This window comes from Pantherophis guttatus, chromosome 1 (genome assembly GCF_059756535.1).
Source record: "Pantherophis guttatus breed Tessera chromosome 1, ASM5975653v1, whole genome shotgun sequence".
In the NCBI taxonomy this organism is placed as follows: Eukaryota; Metazoa; Chordata; class Lepidosauria; order Squamata; family Colubridae; genus Pantherophis; species Pantherophis guttatus.
Genome location: NC_142063.1, coordinates 336,068,756 through 336,093,477, shown reverse-complemented (window position 1 = coordinate 336,093,477; position 24,722 = coordinate 336,068,756). Strand labels below are relative to the sequence as shown.

At 40.2% G+C, this 24,722-nt stretch overlaps 2 long non-coding RNA genes across 2 annotated transcripts in view; one reads left to right on the top strand and one right to left on the bottom strand.

The window, feature by feature from the left end:
* LOC148116988 (uncharacterized) overlaps window positions 1–24,722 on the bottom strand; it is a 131,790-nt gene that overhangs the window by 35,461 nt on the left and 71,607 nt on the right. The gene's annotated exons all lie outside the window — the stretch shown is intronic.
* LOC148116989 (uncharacterized) overlaps window positions 4,116–24,722 on the top strand; it is a 32,666-nt gene continuing 12,059 nt past the window's right edge. The window contains exon 1 of the long non-coding RNA XR_015731625.1: window positions 4,116–4,131. This is a non-coding gene — a long non-coding RNA (uncharacterized LOC148116989). The remainder of the gene's footprint in view (window positions 4,132–24,722) is intronic.

Below are 24,722 nucleotides of genomic sequence, written 5' to 3'. Positions count from 1 at the left end.
CTTTTTATGCCGATTTTATTATCCCTGCTTTATCAATTACCGTTTATTTATGACCATGCCTATTTTCTTAATTATTTAATTATGCCTCTTCCACGAGGGTTATGTTTCAATCCATTAGTCATGGATTTCCTGCTTGAAAAATGGCAGAAGCGCGCACTGGTGGTTTTGCAATCATGTTCATCACTCCCCATGGATGGTACACTTGATAAAATATTGCTCCCAAATGTCAGTAGGGTTGCTCCTGCCATTTTTTCCTTCCTTTACTATGGAAACATAATGATGTTCTGCTATTGAAGAAATCAATGAACTGAAATTCTATACCCTGTGGAGACCAACTTTTTAATTCAACCAGAATAAAGCTGGAAAGGACCTTGGAGGTCTTCTAGTCCAACCCCCTGCTCAACCAGGAGACCCTATACCAGGGGCCTGCAACCTTAAACACTCAAAGAGCCATTTGGGCCCATTTCCCCCCCCCAAAAAAAACCACCGGGAGCCGCAAAACCTGGCTGGGTGTGGTCAACTCCACGTCACTCACTCCCATCCAGTCACATGACCCCCCTAGCCACGCCTACACAGCTGATCCTTAGGGCAGAGAACCGGTTGTTAAAAAACATCAGGAGCCACAAAACCCTTTCTCTTTTTCTCTCTCTTCCCCCTCTCTCTGTATTTCTCTCTCCCCCTCTCTGTATCTCTCTCTCTCTCTCTGTAACTATGTCTCTCTCTCCCCCTCTCCCCCCCCTCTCTGTATCTCTCAGATTTCCAAGGCCAGGCAAGGAGTGACTGGGAGGAGAGGGCGAGAGGTGGGGCCACCCAGGGATGAGACAGGGAGCTGCGGCAGAGGGCCCAAAGAGCGGCATGCGGCTCCAGAGCCGCAGGTTGCTGACACCTGCTCTATACCATTTCAGATAAGTGACTGTCCAGTCTCTTCTTAGAAACCTCCAGTGATGAAGCACCCACAACTTCTGAAGGCAAAGCTGCTCCACCGATTAATTGTCCTCACTGTTAGGAAGTTTCTCCTCAATTCCAGGCTGCTTCTCTCCTTGATTAGTTTCCATCCATTGTTTCTTGTTTTGCCTTCTGGTGTTTTGGAAAATAAGTTGACCCCCTCTTCTTTTTGGCAGCCCCTCAAGTACTGGAATACTGCTTACTACCACCAACTGACTTCTATGTGGTCTTCAAAGCACATAGATATCCTCATCTGTAATTAATATTAATAAATATATATTCTCTTTGTTTGCAATACTTTAAGTGATCTCAACATTAGAATGTCGATAATTTTAATTAATGTGTAAATAGCCTTGTATCCAAACAACATAATGTATCAAGATTTATAATACATAATAAGAAGGGGAGGGGAAGGAGCAGCCCTCCTGTAACAAGCAAATAATAATCCATAATAATGCTAATTATCTGGCTCTGGTCACACACTTAAAATAAATACCTCATCACTCAACCTTGTTTAGCCAATCTCAGCTTTATAAATGTATAAATAAATTGGCCTTTAATTCAGGGTTGAAATCTACTTACTTTTGCTACCGGTTTGCAAATGGGAGCATGCTCACACGCAACACCTTTGCACATGCGCAGGACCTTCTGCACATGCGCAGAATGTGAAAAATGGGACGTAGTGATGTCCGGGCAGGTGGGCGGAGCCTCCCGCCACTGGCGCTACCAGTTTGCCTGAGCCGGATAGAACCGGATGCATTTCACCAGTGCTTTAATTGTACAGGTAGTCCTTAATTTAGGATTGGTCGCTTAGTAACCATTCATAGTTATGAGAAAGCTACTCTCTGTCATAGCTAGGTATCTGAAAAACTATAAGACTGGATTTCTCGTTGAATAGTTTCCATCCATTGTTTCTTGTCCTGCCCTCTGGTGCTTGGAAAATAAATTGACCCTTTTGTGGCAGCTTCTCAAATACTGTAATACTGCTATCATGTCCCCCCCAGTCCTTCTTTTCTCTAGACTGGCCAAACCCAAATTCTGCAACCGTTTTTCATATGTTTTAGTCTCCAGGCCTTTAATCATCTTAGTTGTTCTTCTTTGCATTTTTTTTTTTTTTTGCAACATTGAACAAATGGTGTTGCTGGTTGCTTCAATTTCGGAAATGATTTTCAAAAGGCGATTTTTACCATCACATTTGCAGTTGCTTCACAAGTAACTGAAGAGAACGAGATGAAGTATTTGTGGCTAAAATTGCATTAGGAAAAAAAGAGATGGGGTGCTATTCAGCAGGTTCTGACAGGTTCTGGAGAACCGGTAGTGGAAATTTTGAGTAGTTCGGAGAACCGGCAAATACCACCTCTGGCTGGCCCCGGAGATTTTGCAGTATCTTTCCCCTGGAGTGGGGTGGGAATGGAGAGTTTGCAGTATCCTTCCCCTGGAGTGGGGTGGGAATGAAGATTTTGCAGTATCCTTCCCCTGGAATGGGGTGGGAATGAAGATTTTGCAGTATCCTTCCCCTGGAGTGGGGAGGGAATGGGGATTTTGCAGTATCCTTCCCCTGGAGTGGGGTGGGAATGGAGATTTTGCAGTATCCTTCCCCTGGAATGGGGTGGGAATGAAGATTTTGCAGTATCCTTCCCCTGCCTCGCCCACCAAGCCACGCCCACAGAACCGGTAGTAAAAAAAAATTGAATTCCACCACTGAAAAGAGGTGACATTGAAATGGATGGGGCCTTGGTAAGCAAGGAAGGGGGGGAAAAAAAGACAACCCAGATTCCATTAAACATGTACTGTAGAGTCTGTAATGCTCTTTTACTCTTGTTTGAATGCAGCCAACATATGTTTACATATGTGTGTGAAGATGCCATAGATCAGTCCTTGCATCTCATAGAAAGTCCTATGTTCAAATGTCCAGCAATTCCAAATAGGCTTGGAAAAACTCACCCCCCAATTTGCAAAAACTTTCTGTCAGTGAGTGTTAATGATACGACAGAGAGAGACCTTATTCGGTGTTAGCAACACAGTGCTAGTTGGCTCTCATCCCATTCTGGTGACAGAGTGTTAGATGTGGTGCAAAATTAGTGTGAGTAAATTCTATCAGAATTTGTTGCAAAAATCAAATCCAGAAAGCACACACAGATAACTGACTCTGCAGGATTCATTAACTTCTCTTTACATACATAATAACACATGAATAAATGTACAATACCAACAGCAGATTCTTCCAACGTGGTAGCAGAGACAAGCAAAACACAAGCAGAGCACACATTAGTTTCAGTTTAGAGTTGCAGACAGTCAAGACCAGACTAGTTTCATTTTAGAGCTGGGCACAGAGCTAAGCTAAGCAAGAAACCAGATGGGTGGCTTGGATCAATTTGGACCATCCTGAGTTCGCTCTGGGTCACTCTGAGGAAAGCTTGTGCCATAAGGAGCTGTGGTGGCGCAGTGATTAGAATGCAGTAAGGTAAAGGTAAAAATTCCCCTTGCACATATGTGCTAGTCATTCCCGACTCTAGGGGGCGGTGCTCATCTCCGTTTCAAAGCCGAAGAGCCAGCACTGTCCAAAGACATCTCCGTGGTCATGTGGCCAGCATGACTAAACGCCAAAGGCACATGGAACGCTGTTACCTTCCCACCAAAGGTGGCCCCTATTTTTCTACTTGCATTTTTTTACCTGCTTTCGAACTGCTAGATTGGCAGAAGCTGGGACAAGTAATGGGAGCTCACCCCATTATGCGGCACTAGGGATTCGAACCGCTGAACTGCTGACCTCTCGATCAATAAGCTCAGCGTCTTAGCCACTGAGCCACCACGTCCCTCTAGAATGCAGTATTGCAGACTAATTCTGCTGACTGCCATGGGTTGAATTCTCACTGGCTCAAGGTTGACACAGCCTTCCATCGTTCCGAGGTCGATAAAATGAGGAGCCAGATTGTTGGGGGGCAATATGATGATTCTGTAAACTGCCTAAAGAGGGCTGTAAAGCATTGTGAAGTGGTATATAAGTCTAAGTGCTATTGCTGTTGCTATTTTGCATTGCCTTCTGTTCCCCATCAAAAAAACTTTTCTGCTTTTCTACTTTTCTCTTACAATCTACAGTACGAGCCGAGTGGGAGAATGAAAACATCTCAGAAGTAATTGACATCCTGAACCATGGAGAAGAATACACTGTGAGCGTCTGCGAATGTGTGTGTTTAATGGATAATACAGTCGCCTGTCAAAACAATTTTTGCCATTTACAATACCAGGCAGTCTCTTTGTTTAAAGGATCTCGTGCATCTCCATAATAAAACTCTTTTATGGGGGTGCAAAAAAAGGTTATAGAAGAATAGTTTTCACTGGGCAGTGTCGGGGTTCAGGGTTTAGCGACTGTGCTCTAGATGTATGGGTGAGCCATGATAGCATAGTGGTTAGGAATGCAGTATTGTAGGCTAATTCTGCCGACTGCCAGGAGTTCGATCCTGACTGGCTCAAGGTTGACTCAGCCTTCCATCCTTCCGAGATCAGTGAAATGAGGTCCCAGATTGTGAAAGGGATTTATTTATTACATGTATTTGCTGCTCATTTTGCCATGAGGTATGCACATTTTAAATATGCATCCCTGTTCGCTTAGATAGTATTTGGAGAGAATTTTTTTAAAAAGAAATGTAATATTGCCCTAGCGAATCAAACAGAATGAAACTGTTCACCCATCTTAGACAGAGAAGAGGAATTGCAATATGCTGGTGATCACCTTCTTTCAGTGGTGAAATCCAAATTTTTTTACAACTGGTTCTGTGGGCATGGCTTGGTGGGCATGGCTTGGCTTTGTGGGCATGGCAGGGGAAGGATACTGCAAAATCTCCATTCCCACCCCGCTCCAGGGGAAGAATACTTCAAAATCCCCATTCCCTCCCCACTCCTGGGGGAAGGATATTGCAAACACTCCATTCCCACCCCACTCTGGGGCCAGCCAGAGGTGGTATTTGCCGGTTCTCCGAACTGCTCAAAATTTCTGTTACCGGTTCTCCAGAACCTGTCAGAACCTGCTGGATTTCACCCCTGCCTTCTTTCCACCCTTAAGCTGAGAAAAACTGAGAAGATGTCCACCTTGCCTTGTTTATAATCAGCGATTTAAAAAGTCAGATCGCAACCTTCTATGAGAGGTTCATTTCCATACGGTGCTCTAAATGCCATCACATTAAATTAATGCTCATAAATAAGCAATAAAGGTTAATTGGCAAGTCTCGAGTGGGTTGACATGGCCCATCTATTGGTATTTAACTATTTCCAGAGCATTGAGTCTCCTGGCTTGGCCTGAGATCTTAAAACACTCATGGTCTCTGTGGATGGGGAATATCTGAGATAGATATAAAAAATAAAAGAGAATCAAAAGCTAGGAAAATAGACCCACAATTTTGTTGTTGCTGAAGAACATCTAGAGGGGTGTTTCCCAGCTTCAGCTATTGCAAACTGTGTGGATTTCAACTTCCAGAGTTCAAGGTTGTAACACAGTGTTTATCAACCTTGGCAACTAAGAGGTGTGGACTTCAACTCTCAGAAATCCCCAAACAGCATGCTGAGGTCCACACCTCCTAAAGTTGCCAAACTAACAAACAATGCTTTAAATCATGTTATCTAAGAGTTTCTCATTAAGTCCCAAAGATGCTTTTTCAAGAGGCAACTGGACTTTCAGTTTTTCTTTGAAGACATTTCACTTCTCATCCAAGAAGCTTCTTCAGTTCTGATTGGATGGTGGGGAATGGAAGGATTTATACTCCTTGCAGACAGCTGGTCATTTGCATTATTTTAGCGAGTCATTAAGGCCACCTGGAGGCTTGTCTGTGTCCTCAGGGTCACCTGCGTGGTGCAAATGGGTGTGGAGCTTTCTTGGAACTGCTGAAAGGACTGCTCAGTTTGTGTCTGGGTTTTTTATCCTTGGGGTGGACAAACTTGTGCCTTAGTGTATTCTTGGGTTTGAAATGTGCACGTATGTTATGCTGGCTGAAGATCCTCCTGAGCTTCTAACAGTTCCAAGAAGGCTCTGCACTCATTTGCACCACTCAGGTGATCCTGATGACAGAGAAACATCCAGGTGACCTTAACAGCTCACTTTTTGTTGTTGTTATTTGCAAAGTCATGTCTGACCCATCGCGACCCCATGGACAACTTTCCTCCAGGCCTTCCTGATCTCCCATCATCTGGAGTCCATTTAAGCTCATGCCGACTGCTTCAGTGACTCCATCCAGCCACCTCATTCTCTGTCGTCCCCTTCTTCTTTTGCCCTCAATCATTCCCAGCATTAATCTCTTCTTTAGTGAGTCTTTCCTTCTCATTAGGTATCCAAAGCCCTGGTGGCACAGCAGACTAAAGCACTGTTATTAACATCAGCTGCCTGCAATTACTGCAAGTTCAAATCTCACCAGGCTCAAGGTTGACTCAGCCTTCCATCCTTTCAAAGGTAGGTAAAATGAGGACCCAGATTGTGGGGGCAATAAGCTGACTTTGTATAAATATATACAAAAGTATGAAGGCTATTGCTTAACGCATTGTAAGCCGCCCTGAGTCTCTGGAGAAGGGCGGCATATAAATCAAATCAAAACAAACAAAACAAAAACAAAGTATTTGAGTTTCATCTTCAGGATCTGGCCTTCTAAAGAGCAGTCAGGGTTGATCTCCTCTAGGACTGATTGGTTTGATCGCCTTGCAGTCCAAGGGACTCGCAGGAGTCTTCTCCAGCACCATAGATTAAAGGCCTCAATTCTTTGGCGCTCAGCCTTTCTTATGGTCCAACTTTCACAGCCATACATTGCAACAATTCACTAAAAGAATGCAAATGACCAGCTGTCTGCAAGGAGTATAAATCCTTCCATTCCTCATCATCCAATCAGAGCTGAAGAAGCTTCTTGGATGAGAAGTGAAACGTCTTCAAAGAAAAACAAGAAAGTCCAGTTGCCTCTTGAAAAAGCACCTTTGGGACAACCATGACCTGGATGACTGAGAATTGCCATAGACATTTCTCGTTAAGTTGCAACCATACTGTAGCAATTTACTATATTGGTTTGAAGAAAAATGAGGAGTCCTGTTCTGCTGATAATTATAGACTGGCACCAATGTAGATGATATTTACTATATTAGAATGGCATTTACGGCCCTAATGAACCCAGAGCAGTCATGCTCAGCAGTGCACTTCAAGCAGTTCATTGGAGCCAAGGGGAATACGCCACTTAATCAAAATTAGAAATCGGGAAAGAGCAGGAGGGGTGTAATAAGAGACAGATAAAGTGAGGAAAACGTCGTGTTCATGAGCTGAACAAGGATGCTAAATGATGCAGATGGTCCTCGACATACGACCCCAATTGAGCCCAACGTTGCTGTGGGTGAGCAAGACAGTTCTTAACTGAGTTATGCCCCATTTTGTGACCTTTTTGAGCCATGGTGGCGCAGTGGTTAGAGTGCAGTACTGCAGGCTACTTCTGCTGACTGCCGGCTGCCTGCAATTTAGAAATTCTCGCCAGGCTCAAGGTTGACTCAGCCTTCCACCCTTCCGAAGTGGATAAAATGAGAACCCAAATTGTCAGGGGCCATAGCAGTAGTGAAATATAAAATTTGTTACTACCGATTCTGTGGGTGTGGCTTGGTGGTGGAGGGTAATATGATTGAGTGGGCGTGGCCAAATTTTTTTTTTTTACTTTTAAAACCATTTTTTCTACAACCTCTTCGGCTGAAGAGGTTGTAAAAAAAATGCTTTTAAAGCCTCTGACGATCCCAGCTGACTTGCCTGATCAGCAGAGGCTTTTTTTTTAAAAGCCTCTGATGATCCCAGCTGAGCTGCGCGATCATCAGAGGCTTTTTAAAAAAATTCTTAAAAGCATTTTTTCGGCCAAAGAGGTTGTACAAAAAATGCTTTTAAAAATAATTTTAAAAAGCCTCTGCTCGGCTCAGCTGGGCAATGGAGGGGGGGGGCAGGGATTTTTGCTACCGGTTTTCTGAACTGGGAGCATTTCACCCCTGAGCCATAGGCCGACTCTGTGAACCACTTAGAGAGGGCTGTAAGGCACTGTAAAGTGGTATATAAGTCTAAGTGCTATTGCCACAGTTGTTAAGCGAATCAGTGCCATTGTTAAGTGAATCCGTCTTCCCCCCATTGACTTGTGCTCATCAGAACGGAACTCCTAGTGTTCCTTTGAATTTCAGTACCTGGGATAAAACTGCAGGAAAGAGCAGCAAATGACCAAATCCAAATGATCCTACTTCGGATGCAGTATGTGAAGATCCAACTCTCTGGAAAAGGCTCTGATGTCGGGGAAGGTGGAGGGAAAGAGAAGAAGAGGATGGCCAATATTTTGGAGGGTGGATTCAGTTATGGAAGTGATGAACATACTGTTGGAAGACCTACAGGACCAGGAGAAAGTCTTTGTTGACACTGACTTATGGTGCACCGTCCACCGATTCATCAATCTTATTGGAGCGGTACACCCTTTGTTTATGAAGACATTAGCCGTTCTTTAAAAACAACGGCACAATCAGAGCGACTTTTTCATGGCAAGGATTGACAAAGTTTCCCTTTGCAGCTACAGGTAGTCCTCAACGTACGACCACAATTGAGCCCCAAATTTATGTTGCTAATTTTTCTTAAAAACCTCCAGTGTTGGAGCACCCACAACTTCCAAAGGAACTTCTGTTCCATTGGTTGATTGTTCTCACTGTCACAAAAATTTTCCTTATTTTTCAGTTGAATTTCTCCTTGATCAGTTTCCATCCATTATTCCTTGTCTGGCATTTGGGTGCTTTGGAAAATAGGTTGGCATCCTCCTCTCTATGACAGCCCCTCAAATATTGGAACACTGCTATCAAGTTTCCCTGGTAGCTGACTTTTGGCCAATAAAGAATATTCTGTTCCGTTCCATTCCATTCCGTTCCATTCCATTCCGTTCCATTCCAATCTACTCTATTATTCTCTTCTCTTCTCTTCTCTTCTCTTCTCTTCTCTTCTCTTCTCTTCTCTTCTCTTCTCTTCTCTTCTCTTCTCTTCTCTTCTCTTCTCTTCTCTTCTCTTCTCTTCTCTCCTCTCCTCTCCTCTCTTCTCTTCTTTTCTCTTCCCCTCCCCTCCCCCTTCTATTATACTGTTCTGTTCTGTTCTGCTCTACACTCTATTCTACTCCACACCACACTGTATTCTCCTCTCCTCTCCTCTCCTCTCCTCTCCTCTCCTCTCCTCTCCTCTCCTCTCCTCTCCTCTCCCCTCCCCTATTCTATTCTATTCTATTCTATTCTATTCTATTCTATTCTATTCTATTCTATTCTATTCTATTCTATTCCATTCTATTTTATTCCATTCCATTCCATTCCATTCCATTCCATTCTTCCATTCCATTCCATTCCTTTTTGAATGCAAAGCACTGCACAATGCCTCAATTACAATTTCAGGTAATTTTTTTCCTCCTATTCTACCCTGGGATTGTATGGGTGCTCTTCCTTGGTCTTCACACTACCGTGCTATTATCTTAATCTGCATCCTTTTTCCAGCTACCGTCACATCATGTGATCTAGAGGCTGACGAGAACGACAGCATTTACAGTTATACGATCTATTTTAATAAATGATGGCTAAGCACTTTTTTTTCCCCTTTGAGGCATTAAAATGACTATAAATTGCTTTTTAACAATCTCCCCCGCATCCCTCTTTATAAGATTTGAAAGGTTTCAAGGAGAAAGCAGGCCCAATGCTGAGACGCCCATGACAGTTAGTCAATGAAAAGAAAGCGACGGAAAAATCAGACAGAGTTTCTGTCTGTCTCGCAACTTGTTCGAGCACTAAATTACAGAATTAATAGGCTTTTAGAAGAGGTTGACACACTGCTACTGTGGAAAAGACAATTAAATGTGGGAAGCTGGTGTTTGCACTGCATTTAAATTTAAGTGGAGGATTTGAAACTCTATAAATCTTTCTTATTTCATGGTTACTTTCTCTCCCTCCCCTTCTGACAACAGGTATTAAAAGTGTCAGATGGGATGGAAGGAAAAAAAATACTTCGAAGTCTTACACTCAGTCTGAACAAATTCATCTCACTATTTTTTTTAGCTCCTATCTTTATCATTCACCGTTCACAAAGTAATCCCAGAGGGAAACACCATTATGATTTTGTTTTACTCTGAATTTTAGAGCATGATCTCTGGTTCAAAAAAGAATACATTCAAAAAGCTAAAACATATAAAGAACAGTTGCAGGAACTGGATAAGTCTAGTTTGATGAAGAGAAGGACTAGGGGAGACATGATAGCAGTGTTCCAATATCTCAGGGGCTGCCACAAAGAAGAGGAAGTCAAGCTATTCTCCAAAGCACCTGAGGGCAGTATAAGCAGCAATGAGTGGAAAATAATCAAGGAGAGAAGCAACCTAGAACTAAGGAGAAATTTTGTGACGGTTAGAACAATTAATCAATGGAACAACTTGCCTCCAGAAGTTGTGAATGCTCCAACACTGGAAGTTTTTAAGAAGATGTTGGATAACCATTTGTCTGAAGTGGTGTAGAGGTTTGGACTAGAAGACCTCCAAGGTCCCTTCCAACTCTGTTATTCTATTCTATTCTATTCTATTCTATTCTATTCTATTCTATTCTATTCTATTCTATTCTATTCTATTCTATTCTATTCTATTCTAAAAAACGTTTAAGATCAGTTTTGGGATTGAAATTATTTGCGAGCATCTCTTAAGCAAAATCACATGTAGAGACAGGAATAGCAGGAAAATTATATAGATAGCTCTTGACTGATAACCACAACTGAGCCTAAAATTTCCATTGCTAAGTGAGACAGTTGTCAAGTGAATCTTGCCCCATTTTTACTATCTTTCTTGCTACTGTTGTTAAGTACTGCAGCTGTTAAATTAGTAACACGGTTGTTAAGTGAATTTGGCTTCCCCATTGCTTGTCAGAAAGTCGCAGTGACCTCAGGACACCACAACTGTCATAAATATGAACCAGTTGCCTAGGCCCCAAATTTTGATCACATGACCGTGGGGATGCTGCAACAGTCTTAAGGGTGAAAAACAGTCAGTAGGCCCTTTTTTTAGTGCCATTGTAACTTTAAATGGCCACTAAATGAATAGTTGTAAGTCAAGGACTATCTATGTACATGAGGGCAGAGATTTCCACACCAACTTTTTCTTACATGTATCAATGAATATAAAAATAAGAGTGGGGCTGTGATCCAGGGGTGGGTTCTACTTATCTTTACTACCAATTCGCAGCAGGTTCTGCACATGTGCAGAAGCGTTTTGATGATGTTGGGGTCGGTGGGTGGGGCCTCCCGCCGGTTTTACTACCGGTTCAATAGAACCGGTGCGAACCGGGGGTAACCCACCACTGCTGTGATCCACCAACCTGGTTTTTTTGATTCCCCTTGAGGATGGCCCTGACTGAGAAAAATCAAAATAGAATAGGATAGGATAGGATAGAATAGTCCACTCAGATAGAAAGTCCATACAGAGAGTGGTAAGGACAGCCGAGAAGATTATAGGAAGCTCACTTCCTGTCATTCAGGATACTGCTTATAAGCGCTATGTACTTAGAACTCGAACCTTTGTTAGAGACCCCACACACCTACTTCACGGTCTGTTTCTGTTGCTCACCTCTTGGAGGAGGTTTCGAAGTATTCCTAGTAGGACTACCAGATTCTGTAACAGCTTTGTTCCCTATGCCTGGTAAACTTGCAAGATTCGTTTTTCTTGCCATGTGCATGTATACATCTGAACGAAACTGTGTTTTTTCTCTGTGTCATATAGTATAAGTGGAAATATGCATAATTTTGTATTTATTTATTTTGTCATGTTTATGTCATGTATATTGGAGGTGGAGACCCTTTGAGAACTGTATGCAACGAAATTTTATTTTAATGTATGCCGATTAGTGTACATTCAAAGTGACATTAAAGTTGTTCTAAATTCTAAGAATAGAATAGAATAGAACAGAATAGAAACTTTATTGTCACTTTAAATGTACTAATCGGCATACATTAAAATGAAATTTCGTTGCATTCAGCTCTCAAAAGATAACCATTATGCATATACCCACATACACAAACATATATGACACAAAAAACATTACAGTGTAGTTCACATGTGTCAGTTAAAATGTCTAACTCCTGTGCAGCTTCCCATACCAGTCTAGCAAGGGTCAAACCACCCAGACCACTACCCCTTAACCTCACCTCACCCCTGGCTCCTCCTCTTGGGTATATAAGGTTGCCACCTGGGCACAAGAGCCAGTTCCAGCCATGACCCCGTAAGAAGATCAGGTAGAGATTAATATATGCTTGAACCTGAAATATACCCTATGTATGAATAAACTGAATATACTGATTGTCTGGTTATCCTGTGAGTTATTGGGCTAGATCTGTCGATCCTCAACAAAATGTATACATATACATGGTGAAAAAAAGAGAATCCTGCGAGTTTACAAGACGGATGGCATAAGGAACAAAACAGTTACAGAATCTAGCAGTCCTGCTATAGATACTTGGAAACCTTCTCCCAGAGGGTAGCAACAGAAACAGACTGTGAACTGGGTGGGTGTGGGTTCAAATAAATAAATCAGTTTATTTCTCCATCTATCCTCTCCATAGGTGCGTAGTTGTAGCACAAAAGATGAAATATTTTGTCCCCTCTTGACTGAGGACTTTGTGAAAAGTTGCTGTGGAGTAAGAATAGTGTAAGAACAGTTTTATTATTATCATGTCCTCTGCTAAGCACATTGGGCCACACATGTACTCCACAGTTCTCAGCCTGCAGCTACAGTCTTCGCATCCTTCCGTTTAAGGTTGATGTTTTTCAGATCTTATTTTATTATTAATGTTTGGCGCCAATCTTTGGACTTCCTCTTTCCCTCAGACCATCTGGTGGTATCCAATTGATTGTGATCTTTATTGGACGTTGCTCACTCGTGTGGAGCACCTTTCCAGCAAAGCATATTCTTTGTTCTGTCACTATTTCAGAGAGTTTTTCAGAATTACTTCTTTATATAACTTCCTCATTTGTGACATGGTTCCGATAGCAGATGGGAAGCATCCTTCTGAGGCAATGATGAACAGTACGAACAGTAGAAGACGCATAAACAAATCTGGTTTTAGGATTATATAAATCCTCAGCAAAGGAAAAATTGTTTCAACACCTGTCTGCGATCAACAAAAGTCTTTAAATTGCTGGAAGAGTCTGGCAGTTCAATTCCTGCTTGCTATTTGTTCTAAATATAAATTGGTCATATGCCCTTTCTAAAATTCCTGGGTAAGAAGTTGTAATGGAAAAGACCTCCAACCAAGAAAAGGCTGCAGCTTCGGTATGACAAGCCACCCAGGAAGGTGCAGAAAACATGTCAGAATAGAATAGAATAGAATAGAATAGAATAGAATAGAATAGAATAGAATAGAATAGAATAGAATAGAATAGAATAGAATAGAATAGAATAGAATTTTTATTGGCCAAGTGTGATTGGACACACAAGGAATTTGTCTTGGTGCATATGCTCTCAGGGTACATAAAAGAAAAGATACATTCATCAAGAATCATAAGGTACAACACTTAATGATAGTCGTAGGGTACAAATGATACAAGCAACAAAATTACAGTCATACAGTCATAAGTGGAAGGAGATGGGTGGTGGGAACGATGAAAAGATTAATAGTAGTGCAGACTTAGTAAATAGTTTGACAGTGTTGAGGGAATTATTTGTTTAGCAGAGTGATGGCATTTGGGGAAAAAACTGTTCTTGTGTCTAGTTGTTCTGGTGTGCAGTTTGTCATTTTGAGGGTAGGAGTTGAAACAGTTTATGTCCAGGATGTGAGGGGTCTGTAAATATTTTCACAGCCCTCTTTTTGACTCCTGCAGTATACAGGTCCTCAATGGAAGTCAGGTTGGTAATAATTGTTTTTTCTGCAGTTCTAATTATCCTCTTAAGTCGGTGTCTGTCTTGTTGGGTTGCAGAGACAGTTATAGAGGTGCAGATGACAGACTCAATTAAAATTAATTGAGTCTAAATTAAGTCAACTGGTGTATCACTTTATGGAGATGGAACCAGTGGAATGGCTTGCCTTCAGTAGTTGTGGATGCTTCATCACTGGAGGTTTTTAAGAAGGGACTGGGCAGCCACTTGTCTCAAATTATATATGGTCTCCTGCTTGAGTAGGGAGTTGGACTTACAGTAGAAAGCCTCCAAGATCCCTTCCAGCTCTATTCTGATTGATTGATTGAGAGAATTAGGACTCGGGGTGATGTTCCAAAGACATTGTTTCCAAAAGGCAACTGGATGTTCTTGGTTTTTTTCTTTCAAAACGATTTACAGAACCAAAGAAGCTTTGGGACATCCATGACCAGTGGTGGTATTCAGCCGGTTCAGACCAGTTCAGGCGAACCGGTAGTGGTGACCTGTGGGCGGGCCTCCCCACCCACCCCGGCGCTGTGCTGTCCTATTTGGCCATGTTTTGTTTGCTGCGCACATGCGTGCAAGCCACATGCATGAGCAAAGCTCATGCGTGGAAGGCTGCACACAGGCGCATGCTCACATTTTTGGTGTGCACGAACCGGTGGTAAAATTATGTGAAAAACCCACCTCTGCCCATGACCTGGATGATTGAGAATATCTGTAGACAAGCTTCCAGCGGTGACGTAGGGTCGTGGCGGCACGGGAAAAAAAGCACTCTGTTTCCAGTAATGAATTTCTAAGTTTTTGGTACCCTTTCGGGCGAAGATCGGTCCTGGAGGGATCGGCAGTAAGGAGGGGAATCTTTGGAGGAGGCGAGGAGAGGTGCGATCTCCCGCCACACCAAGAAGGACCCTCATTCCAAGCTTAGAAGAAGCTGGCCAGTACGGCTGACTCAGAGGCCCAATGCCCTGAGAGAGACCAATTGGAAGCGGAAGACTGAGTACGGTGCAAAGACCGGTGGTGTGAGCAGACTAAAAACAATTTAAAATATTTTTATTTCGGTGGAAACCGAAGGGGAGAAGGTGATTTTCGGAGGGGCAGCAGGCAAGAGAAAAACTCAGAATTTAAACGGGCAGCAAACGACAAGAGAGTAAAACAGAAGAGGATGAATTTTAGACCAGACGCAAAAATTAAAGAACTGAAACGCTAATATATTAAAAAATAGAACGTGGAGAGAGGTTTGTTTGAATAGCTGGATCGAGAAAGGAATTGGACACTATATTCATCCGCTTTTTAGCTGCCCAAACGGAAAGAAAGAGGTTTTTGGCAAAGTAAGAAACGCTTACGTGTGACTGTGCAGATTGCAGATTGCCATATTGAATCATTCTAAGCTGGAAAGGAAATCAGAAACGGAAAAAAGGCTACAGTGAAGATATATCAGAAACTTTTATAAAAATATATAATAATTTGGACATATAGAACTCTTGATAAGATATCATTATTCCTTTCTCCCCCCCCCTTCCTTTGGACATAATCATACATCTATTGGAACTTGTTAGTCCTTTTATATTTATTCCTATTCACATTGTAGTAAATTATTAATTGAAACATTATAGAAATATCAACAGTACATATTCTATATAGAACTTATAAATAACCTATAAATATTCTTTAGAATATTCTTTAGAATTATTTATAATTGCAAAATTTCATATATATAATTAATTATAGAAATTATTATTAACTGTTTTATAATTAAGTATTGATTATTTAAGTGCTTATTTTGTCATTTTAAGCTTAGTATTTATATAGTAGTAATTAAGTATTTAAGGTTAATGGACTATTTAATTGATTGACTGAATAATAGATAGATTGACTGATTAATTGATTGATTAATCGTTAGGAGTGTTGATTTTGGAGAAACTGTAAAAGTACTAATGAATTGAATATATGAAAAGGAAAAGTGGAAATTAAGTTAGGAGTTAGGTAGCCCAATATAGTTGGAGGATAAAAAAAAAAAAGGAAGGAAAGTAGGAAAAGAAGCTATATAGAATTTGGATGGTGATTTGGGAGAAGGTAGATAAGATATTGGTGGAACAATACAGAATACTTAAGGAGATGACTAGTACCACCACAACGATGTTGAAATCAGGGAAGAAAGCCGCATCAATACTAGCTGGACCATCGGCCTCCCCAGTGATACACAGGATCTTAGAGGGAATGTTTTCATCAGAGAAGCAGCTGACTGTATTAAGTATGCCAACAATGCAGGCCACACTCATGACAATACAAGAGACCATGGTTAAAATGCAGGAGTGCATGACCAGGAACCATGAAGAAACCAGGAAGGACATGAACGAGGTCAAGAGAGAGGTAAAAAGTGATATCCAGAAGATAGATGAAAAGATGGATTTGATACAGGAAATTATAACAAAAAATGACCAAAGGATAATAGCCATAGAAAAGAAAACAAAACTGACGGAAGAAAAATTGGAATCTTTAGATTTAAAAATGATGGGACTAAATAAAGAATTAGAAAACACTGTGGCACAACTAGAGATGGAAAGAGCTGCATTTTATTTACGTTTCCAAAATGTGGCTGAAGACAGAGAGGAGGATCTAACGTTAGTAATGGTGGAGATAATAGCAGATGCCCTCCAAAGAGAGAAGGACGAAATAATAAACAAATTGGATGAAGTATACAGAGCGTACAAATTACGCTCGACAAAACAAATTACCCCGGGAGGTACATATACGATTTGTGAGAAGGAAAGTTAGAGATATTGTATATAAAATAACAAAGGATGATCCCATGTTTTACAGGAATAAAGAAATAATTACCCTGAAACAAATCCTTAAAAGAATAAGAGAGATGCGGAAAGATTATTGGTTCTTAACCACATTACTAAACAAGAGATATATACCTTTTAGATGGATAACACCAGAAGGGATGCTGGTAACGTGGCAGGGAAGGAAAATAAGGTTGGACACACAAAGCAAAGCAAGGGAATTACATGATCAAGTGATGGGTAATGAAACAACAAGTAATAGTAAAGAGGAGTTGGGAGGGAACACCAGAGGAAAACAGAGATGAGAGCGTGAAAGGGTGCCAAAGGAAGGAGAAAAAGAGGAGGAAGGAGAGATCCAAGAGGAAGAAGGAATACAAACGGGGGGAGGGGGAGGAACAGGCAGAAACAAAAAAGAAACAACAGGAAAACCACTAAGAAATGGAACAAGACCTAAAAATTCTATCTTTGAATGTAAACGGTCTCAATTCACCATCTAAAAGACACCAAATTTTGAGAAAAGTTGTGAAACAAAGAATAGATATTGTGTGCCTCCAGGAGGTACACATAAGAAAACGAGATGAAAAGTATGTACAATATAAGAAGCTAGGCAAAGCATATGTAGCATTGGCGGAGGAGAAAAAAAGAGGAGTTGTAGTATATGTGAAAGAAGGAATAGATAGCAATTTAAAATATGTAGACACGATAAGGAGAACAGTGATGATAGAGTTGAAGGTCAACGGTAAAAACATTTTATTGGTGGTTATATATGCTCCAAACAGCCGACAATCAGAATTTTATAAAAATGTGCATGAGAAAATAATAGAACAGAAAATGGAAAATGTATGTTTGATCGGTGACTTTAATGTGATTATGGATGTAAGAAAAGATTATAAAAGTGACCAGAGAAATAAAAGTAAGAAAAATGTATTGCCTAGAACATTTATAGACTTGATAGAAGAGTTAAATATGGTAGACAGCTGGAGATTTTATAACCCAGAAGTTAAAAATTTTACATACTATTCGAACCCACATAGGTTCTGGTCCAGGTTAGACATGGCATAGGTTATTAATACGTTGATGTCAGAAATAGAATCAGTAGAAATATTGTCTAATAAATGGGCTGATCATAACCCAATAATGTTAACATGGAAGGGACGGTGGAGAAAAAAAAGTAGATGGACAATGAATATACAGCTTTTGAAAGAAAAGGAATATAAGGAGTATATGGAGAAGGAATTAGAATTGTTCTATAAGGAAAACACAAAATAGCACACCTCCCTACAAAATTTATGGGATACAACTAAGGCGTATGTAAGAGGCTTGACAATAGCCTATAATGCAAAACGGAAAAAAGAGAGGGAAAAAGATTACAATAAAGCACTAGAAGAAATTCATCAATGGGAAAGAAAATTACAAGAAAACCCGGGAGATGAACAAATTAGGGTTAATTGGATAGCAGCAGAACACAATTTGAACATATTAGAACAGGGAAAATATGCAATGGCATTGAAATACATAAGACAGAATTACTTTGAGCAAGCAAATAAGCCGGTGAGGTGGCTGGCATATAGGCTGAGGAAAGAGAGGGGAAAAAAGAACAATTCAGAAATTACAGGACAAAAAGGGTATAATCCAACAGAGTTTAGAGAAGAAAAAGGAGATAATAATTCAATACTATCAAGAGCTTTATGAGAAAGATACAGTAACAACAGAGGAAATCGAACAATACTTAAGTGGGGAAGGGATGTCAATACTAACAGAGGAAGAAAAAGAATTACTAGATAAGGAAATTATGGGGGAGTTAAAAGAAGCATTGAAGAGACAAAAAAATAAAAAAACGCCAGGGACCGATGGTCTACCAATGGAGCTTTATAAAAGTTTAGGGGACTCACTAAATGAGACATTATTAGAAACATACAATGAGGCATTGACGGAGGCAAAGTTACCAAATACATGGAGGGAAGCATATATTTCCCTGATATCGAAAGAAGGAGCAGATACAACATTAATAAAAAATTATAGACCGATCTCCTTATTAAATACCGATTATAAAATTTTTACGAGCATAATTGCAAATAGGATGAAAAAAATACTAAATAATAGACTACATCAGGATAAAACGGTTTCTTGCCCACAAGACAAATAAAAAATAATATAAGAATGGTAATAAATGTTTTAGAATACTATGAGATGCATCCAGAAAGACAGGTAGCACTGATATTTCTGGATGCACAAAAAGCATTTGACCAAGTTAATTGGCAGTTTATGATACACCAAATTAAAAATATGAAATTCGGAGAGAAATTTACAAGAATGATATCGTCAATATATAAGAATCAAAAGGCTAGTGTATTAGTAAATGGGGACCCAACAAAATTCTTTGGAATAAATAAAGGAGTAAGGCAGGGCTGCCCATTGTCGCCCTTACTTTTTATTATGATTCTGGAAAACTTGCTAATCAGAATTAGGTCAAATAAAGAAATAAAAGGATTAAAAGTAAAAAAAGAAGAATACAAGGTCCAAGCCTTTGCGGACGACCTTGTCTTCTTCATAGAAAATCCAATAAAAATAACACCCAAATTAATAAAAGAAATTGAGAAATTTGGAAATGTAGCGGGTCTAAAAATTAATAAGAAAAAGACCAAAATGATAACAAAAAAATATAATAGGAAAACATGTAGAGAAATTAGCAAAAGACTCAGGATTACAGGTAGTCAAAAAAGTGAAATACCTAGGGATAAATATGACAGCCAGAAGTACAACGATAAAAGAGAATAACTATGGACCTTTGGTCCAAAAAATAAAAGAAGATTTGGAAAAATGGGGGAAATTAAAATTGTCATTGTTGGGGAGAATCGCAGCAATAAAATCAAATATACTGCCAAGACTCCTTTATTTATTCCAAACAATCCCAACAAAATTAGATAAGAAATTTTTTAGCAATTTGGATAAAATAACTACAAAATTCGTGTGGGAGGGGAAAAAATCAAGAATTAAATCAAGTATATTACAAGATGACAAAACTAGAGGCGGATTTGGACTCCCGGCATGGGAAAAATATTATAAAGCCTCAAGTTTAACATGGATTAGAGAATGGGTAACCCTGGAAAATCAAAGATTATTAAATTTAGAAGGTCACGATTTAATGAAGGGATGGCATGCCTTTTTATGGAGCACTAGAAATAAAATATACAAATATTTTAATAACCATATTATTAGGAAATCATTAATTGACATATGGCAAGAGATAAAAAGCAAACATTACATGAAAATTCCCAGCTGGTTATCAACGATAGAAGCAATAACACATCCCAATGTATTAGTAAAACAAAAACTGTTAAGATACAGAGAAATATTAGATTCACAAGGAGTATTGAAAACAAGGGAAGAACTCAATGAACAAGGAATATTAATAGACTGGTGGCCCTATTCACAAATAAAAATAAGATACAGAAAAGACCAAGAGGAGGGAGGAATAGATCCAAAACCAAACAGATTAGACAAATTATTAGAATCCAAAGAAGGAAAACTAATTTCAAAAATTTACAAATACTTACTAGAATTCGATTTGGCAGAAGAACTGGTTAAAGGACAGATGATAGCATGGGCAAAGAACATCGGGCACAACATACAGTTAGAAGAATGGGAAAGGGTATGGGAAAACAATTACAGTATGACAAAATCAGTAGCATATAAGGAGAATCATTATAAGATGTGGTAGAGATGGTATCTGGCTTCTTCGAGGCTAGTGAAAATGTACCTGAATGTAAATCCTGTTTGTTGGAAATGTAAAGGGTACTTTTTTCCATGCTTGGTGGCTTTGCCCAAAAATAAAGAAATATTGGAAAAAAATAAAAACATGGATAGTAGAAATAATAGACCAAGAAATTGAATTAGAACCAAAAGTTTGCTTATTAGGCATGATAAAAGGGAATACTAGAAAAGACATAAAATATTTAACACTACATATAATTACGGCGGCCAGACTGGCATTAGCACAATTGTGAAAAACAGATCGTTTGCCAACAGATCAGGAAGTAATTCAAAAAAATTATACATGCGCAGAAATGGATAAATTAACTCTAGAATTAAAAGACAAGGAAGACTCAAAATATTTTATAGTATGGAATAGATGGTATAAGTGGATAAACCAAAGGAAAAAAGGGTAAAGATAAGAATTAGGGGAAATTAAAGTAATAAAGAATGCACAGTCAGATAGATAGAATAGGTAAATAAGTCACTGTTTGTATATATGTGTTTATATAATCACATGTATTTAGTTTGTTAGCGTAATTGTGCATTGAAAATGCAATTTTATGATTGAGAAAATTTGTATATTTTCTCTTTTTTTAATATTTTTAAATTTAATAAAGTTTGTTTTTTAAAATTAAAAAAAAAGAGAATCTCCGTAGACAGACTCGTGGTGCTGTTAATGGTTAAGGCAGGGGTCTGCAAACTTAAGCATTCAAAGAGCCATTTGCTTTCCTTCAAAAACATAAAGCATAAAGACAATGTAGGAGACATTTTGATCAAGACAGAGAAGCTGGAACTGGCTGACCTTCAAGAATCTTCAAACCTTCTTCCTGCCCTTTTGGAATTAACTGACAGAACTGGTTATTGGGGGCGAATCATTGGCCCCCACGGAGAGGGCCCGCAACTTGGGTGTCCTCCTGGATGCACGGCTGTCTTTAGAAGGGCATATGACGGCCGTGGCCAGGGGGGCTTTTTGTCAGGTTCGCCTGATACGCCAGTTGTGCCCCTTTCTGGACCGGGACTCCCTACGCACGGTCACTCAAGCACTCGTCACTTCTCGTCTGGACTATTGTAACGCTCTCTACATGGGGCTCCCCTTGGGGTACACCCGGAGGCTCCAATTGGTGCAGAATGCGGCTGCGCGGGGGATTATGGGAGCGACGGGGCGCTCCCATGTGACCCCTCTCCTGCGCAAGCTGCATTGGCTTCCAGTGGACTTCCGGGTGCGCTTCAAGGTGTTGGTGATCACCTTTAAAGCGCTCCATGGCTTAGGGCCAGGGTACTTACGGGACCGCCTTCTGCCACCAATAGCCGCCCACCGGCCGGTTCGCTCCCACAGAGAGGGCCTCCTCAGGGTGCCGTCGGCCAGACAATGCTGGCTGGCGACCCCCAGGAGGGGAGCCTTCTCTGTGGTGGCACCTACCCTATGGAACAATCTACCCCCAGAGATACGAGTGATTTTCGACCTCCGGACTTTTCGTCGGGCCCTAAAAACTTACTTTTTTCAGTTAGCCGGTCTGTCTTGATTTTAGGGTTAGTTTTAAAATTTTGATATTGATTTTAAATTGACAAGTTTTAAATTACGGGCCAAATTTATAAATTATTTTAACTCTATTTTTAATTGTAATGTTATGTATAGATGTTTTTATTTTGGCTGTTCACCGCCCTGAGTCTGAAAGGAGAAGGGCGGTATAGAAATTTGAATAATAAATAAATAAATAAATAAATAAATAAATAAATAAATAAATAAATAAATAAATAAATAAACCCCCAGTTAAAATTCAAAACCTCCTCAAAATTAAAGAAGGAGGGAGGAAGAAAGATTGGAAAAAATACAGAAAGAAAGGAAGAAGAGAAGATTAATTTTTTCTGGCCTAATTATTGATGTATTAATGATTAACTATAATGATTAATTAAATGAATTGAGTGTTTAATTAATGATTAATTAAGGTTTAGTTATTTGAATATGGAGAACATAAGCAGGAGGAATAGCCAAATGATTAAGTATGTATTATCTACTAGTGTTTGTTATTGGTTTTAAAAAAAAAAAAATCTTAGGACTAAAGGATTATATGTTATTTTGTGTTTAAAGGGAGGTTGATGAATAATCTGTAGAAGGGGAGTTAAGGGGTCTAGGGAGTTTTAATGTCTTGCATTAATTTAGCATATTTTAGCGTATGCTTGGTAAAATCTATACCCTGTTTTTCTTTTGGGAAGTCCGGGGAGGGGGGAGGGATGGGGGGGTTGCACAAATGTCTAATTGATTTGCTTGATTTGTTTGAATTTTTTTTAAAAAAAAAACAATAAAAAATTTTTTGCTCAAAAAAAAAAAAAAGAGCCATTTGAACCCGTTTCCCACAGAAAAGGAAACACTGGGAGCCACAAAACCTGGCTGGGCGTGGCCAACTCAATGTCACTCACTTCCACCAGTCACATGACCCCCACCCAGCCACACCTACCCAGCCGGTCATTAGGGCAGAGAACCAGTTGTTAAAAAACACCGGGAACCACAAACCCCTTTTGACCTTTCTCTCTCTCTCCCCTCCCTCCCTCCCTCCCTCCCTCCCCCCTTTCCCTCCCTCTCTCTCTGTATCTCTTTATGTCTCTCTCTCTCCCCCTCTCTCTGTATCTCTCTCTCTGCCCTGGCCACTTCTCCATCCCCTGCCGTCACCCTTACCTTCTCAGGCCAGGCGAGGAGTGACTGGTAGGGGAGGGTGAGGGGCAGGGCCAGCCAGTGGTGGGATCACCTGACAGGAGCCACAGCAGAGGGCCCAAAGAGCCGCATGTGGCTCCAGAGCCACAGGTTGCTGTTCCTGGGTTAAGGAATAGTAGTGCCCTTGATAAAAATGTTTGATGGATTCAATATTGCTCTTATTAATGACATGAATCTGACCCCCTTAACGATGGATCTGACCTCACTGGAATTCATCCAACTAGCATTTTCCTGCCTATATTCTTTTCCTTGGACCGAAGTCTGAATCTTCTCAGGAAGTTTGGTGAAAAGCAGAGATGCTTGTTATTCACGATACTTCAGGCAGGATTTAAACAATGATTATTATAATAGTTTTGATTGCATTTATATAGCTGAGATGGATGAATCACAAAGAAATGTCGCGCCGACTTAAAAATTTTGTACAGTGAGCTGTGTTCTGAACTCACGAGGTCCTCCACTCCTAGGAGAATAATTATCTTTTTTGTTTTAGAATTTTTTTTATTAAATTTCAAAGATAAAAGGTTAAACCACAAAATTACAACAAAAAGAGAGGAAGGGAGCAACAGGAAATTTTTTAAAAAGTGACATGAAACTTTTTCAAAAAGTTCCAATTCTTTTCACTGTGGATGTGTTGAGAGCCGTCAGAGGCATGTGTAGCTAGTAGCTGATTCCGACAGCAAGGAGGCTGGTGTGGTGCTGCGCCAGCAGCCTGTGCAGCTGGCACTGGCTGGAGAAGATGTGGTGCCAGAGGCGGGGATTCAGCCAGGGCCTTCAGAAACTCCAGAAGCTCCCTTAAGTGAAGAGGAAGAAGAGGAGGAACCTCTTCTCGATGCACGGGTGCACAGAGCTGCCAAAAGGCAGGAGTGGCTCCTCAGGAGGAGGTCTCCTCAAGAGTAAGGCTTGGGGCTAATTGGCCACTCCCTTAGCTTATTTAAGGAGGAACACTGACTGAAGCAATTTGCAGGGAACAACTTCGTTCACATACCTTCGTGTCTTGATCTTAGTTCTCTGCAAATTGCTTCTGGGCTTTCTGCCAACCATAGTAAGATTATGATTATTTATTCTTTGGATTCTTGTAAGCTGTTAAGAAAGTTAATTAACAGCCTTTGTTTGAAAAAGATTTAATTTAGTAAATTAAGGTTTGTACAGACTTTGTGTGTGCTGCGTTCTTTGGGGTCCGTAGCTGGGGCAGAACAGGATGCAGTTATATAATAAAGTACAGGTAGTGCTCGACTAACAACAGTTCGTTTACTGGCCATTCAAAGTTACAACAGCACTGAAAGAAGTGACTTATGACCATTTTGCACACTTACGACTGACGAATTCATATGCTTGGCAACGGATTCATATTTATGATGGTTGCAGTGTCCCCTGGGTCATGCGATCCCCTTTTGCGACCTTCTGACAAGCAAAGTCAATAGGGAAGCCAGATTCACTTAACAACTGTGTGACTATCTTATCAACTGTGGTGATTCACTTAACAACTGTGGCATGAAAAGTCATAAATTGGGGCAAAGCTCACTTAACAACTGTCTCACTTTAACAACAGAAATTATGGAAAGCTGTAAAAGTGTAACTAAGATCTTAAAGATGTACTGTAAATGTCGAATAAAAATAAATTAAAAAAG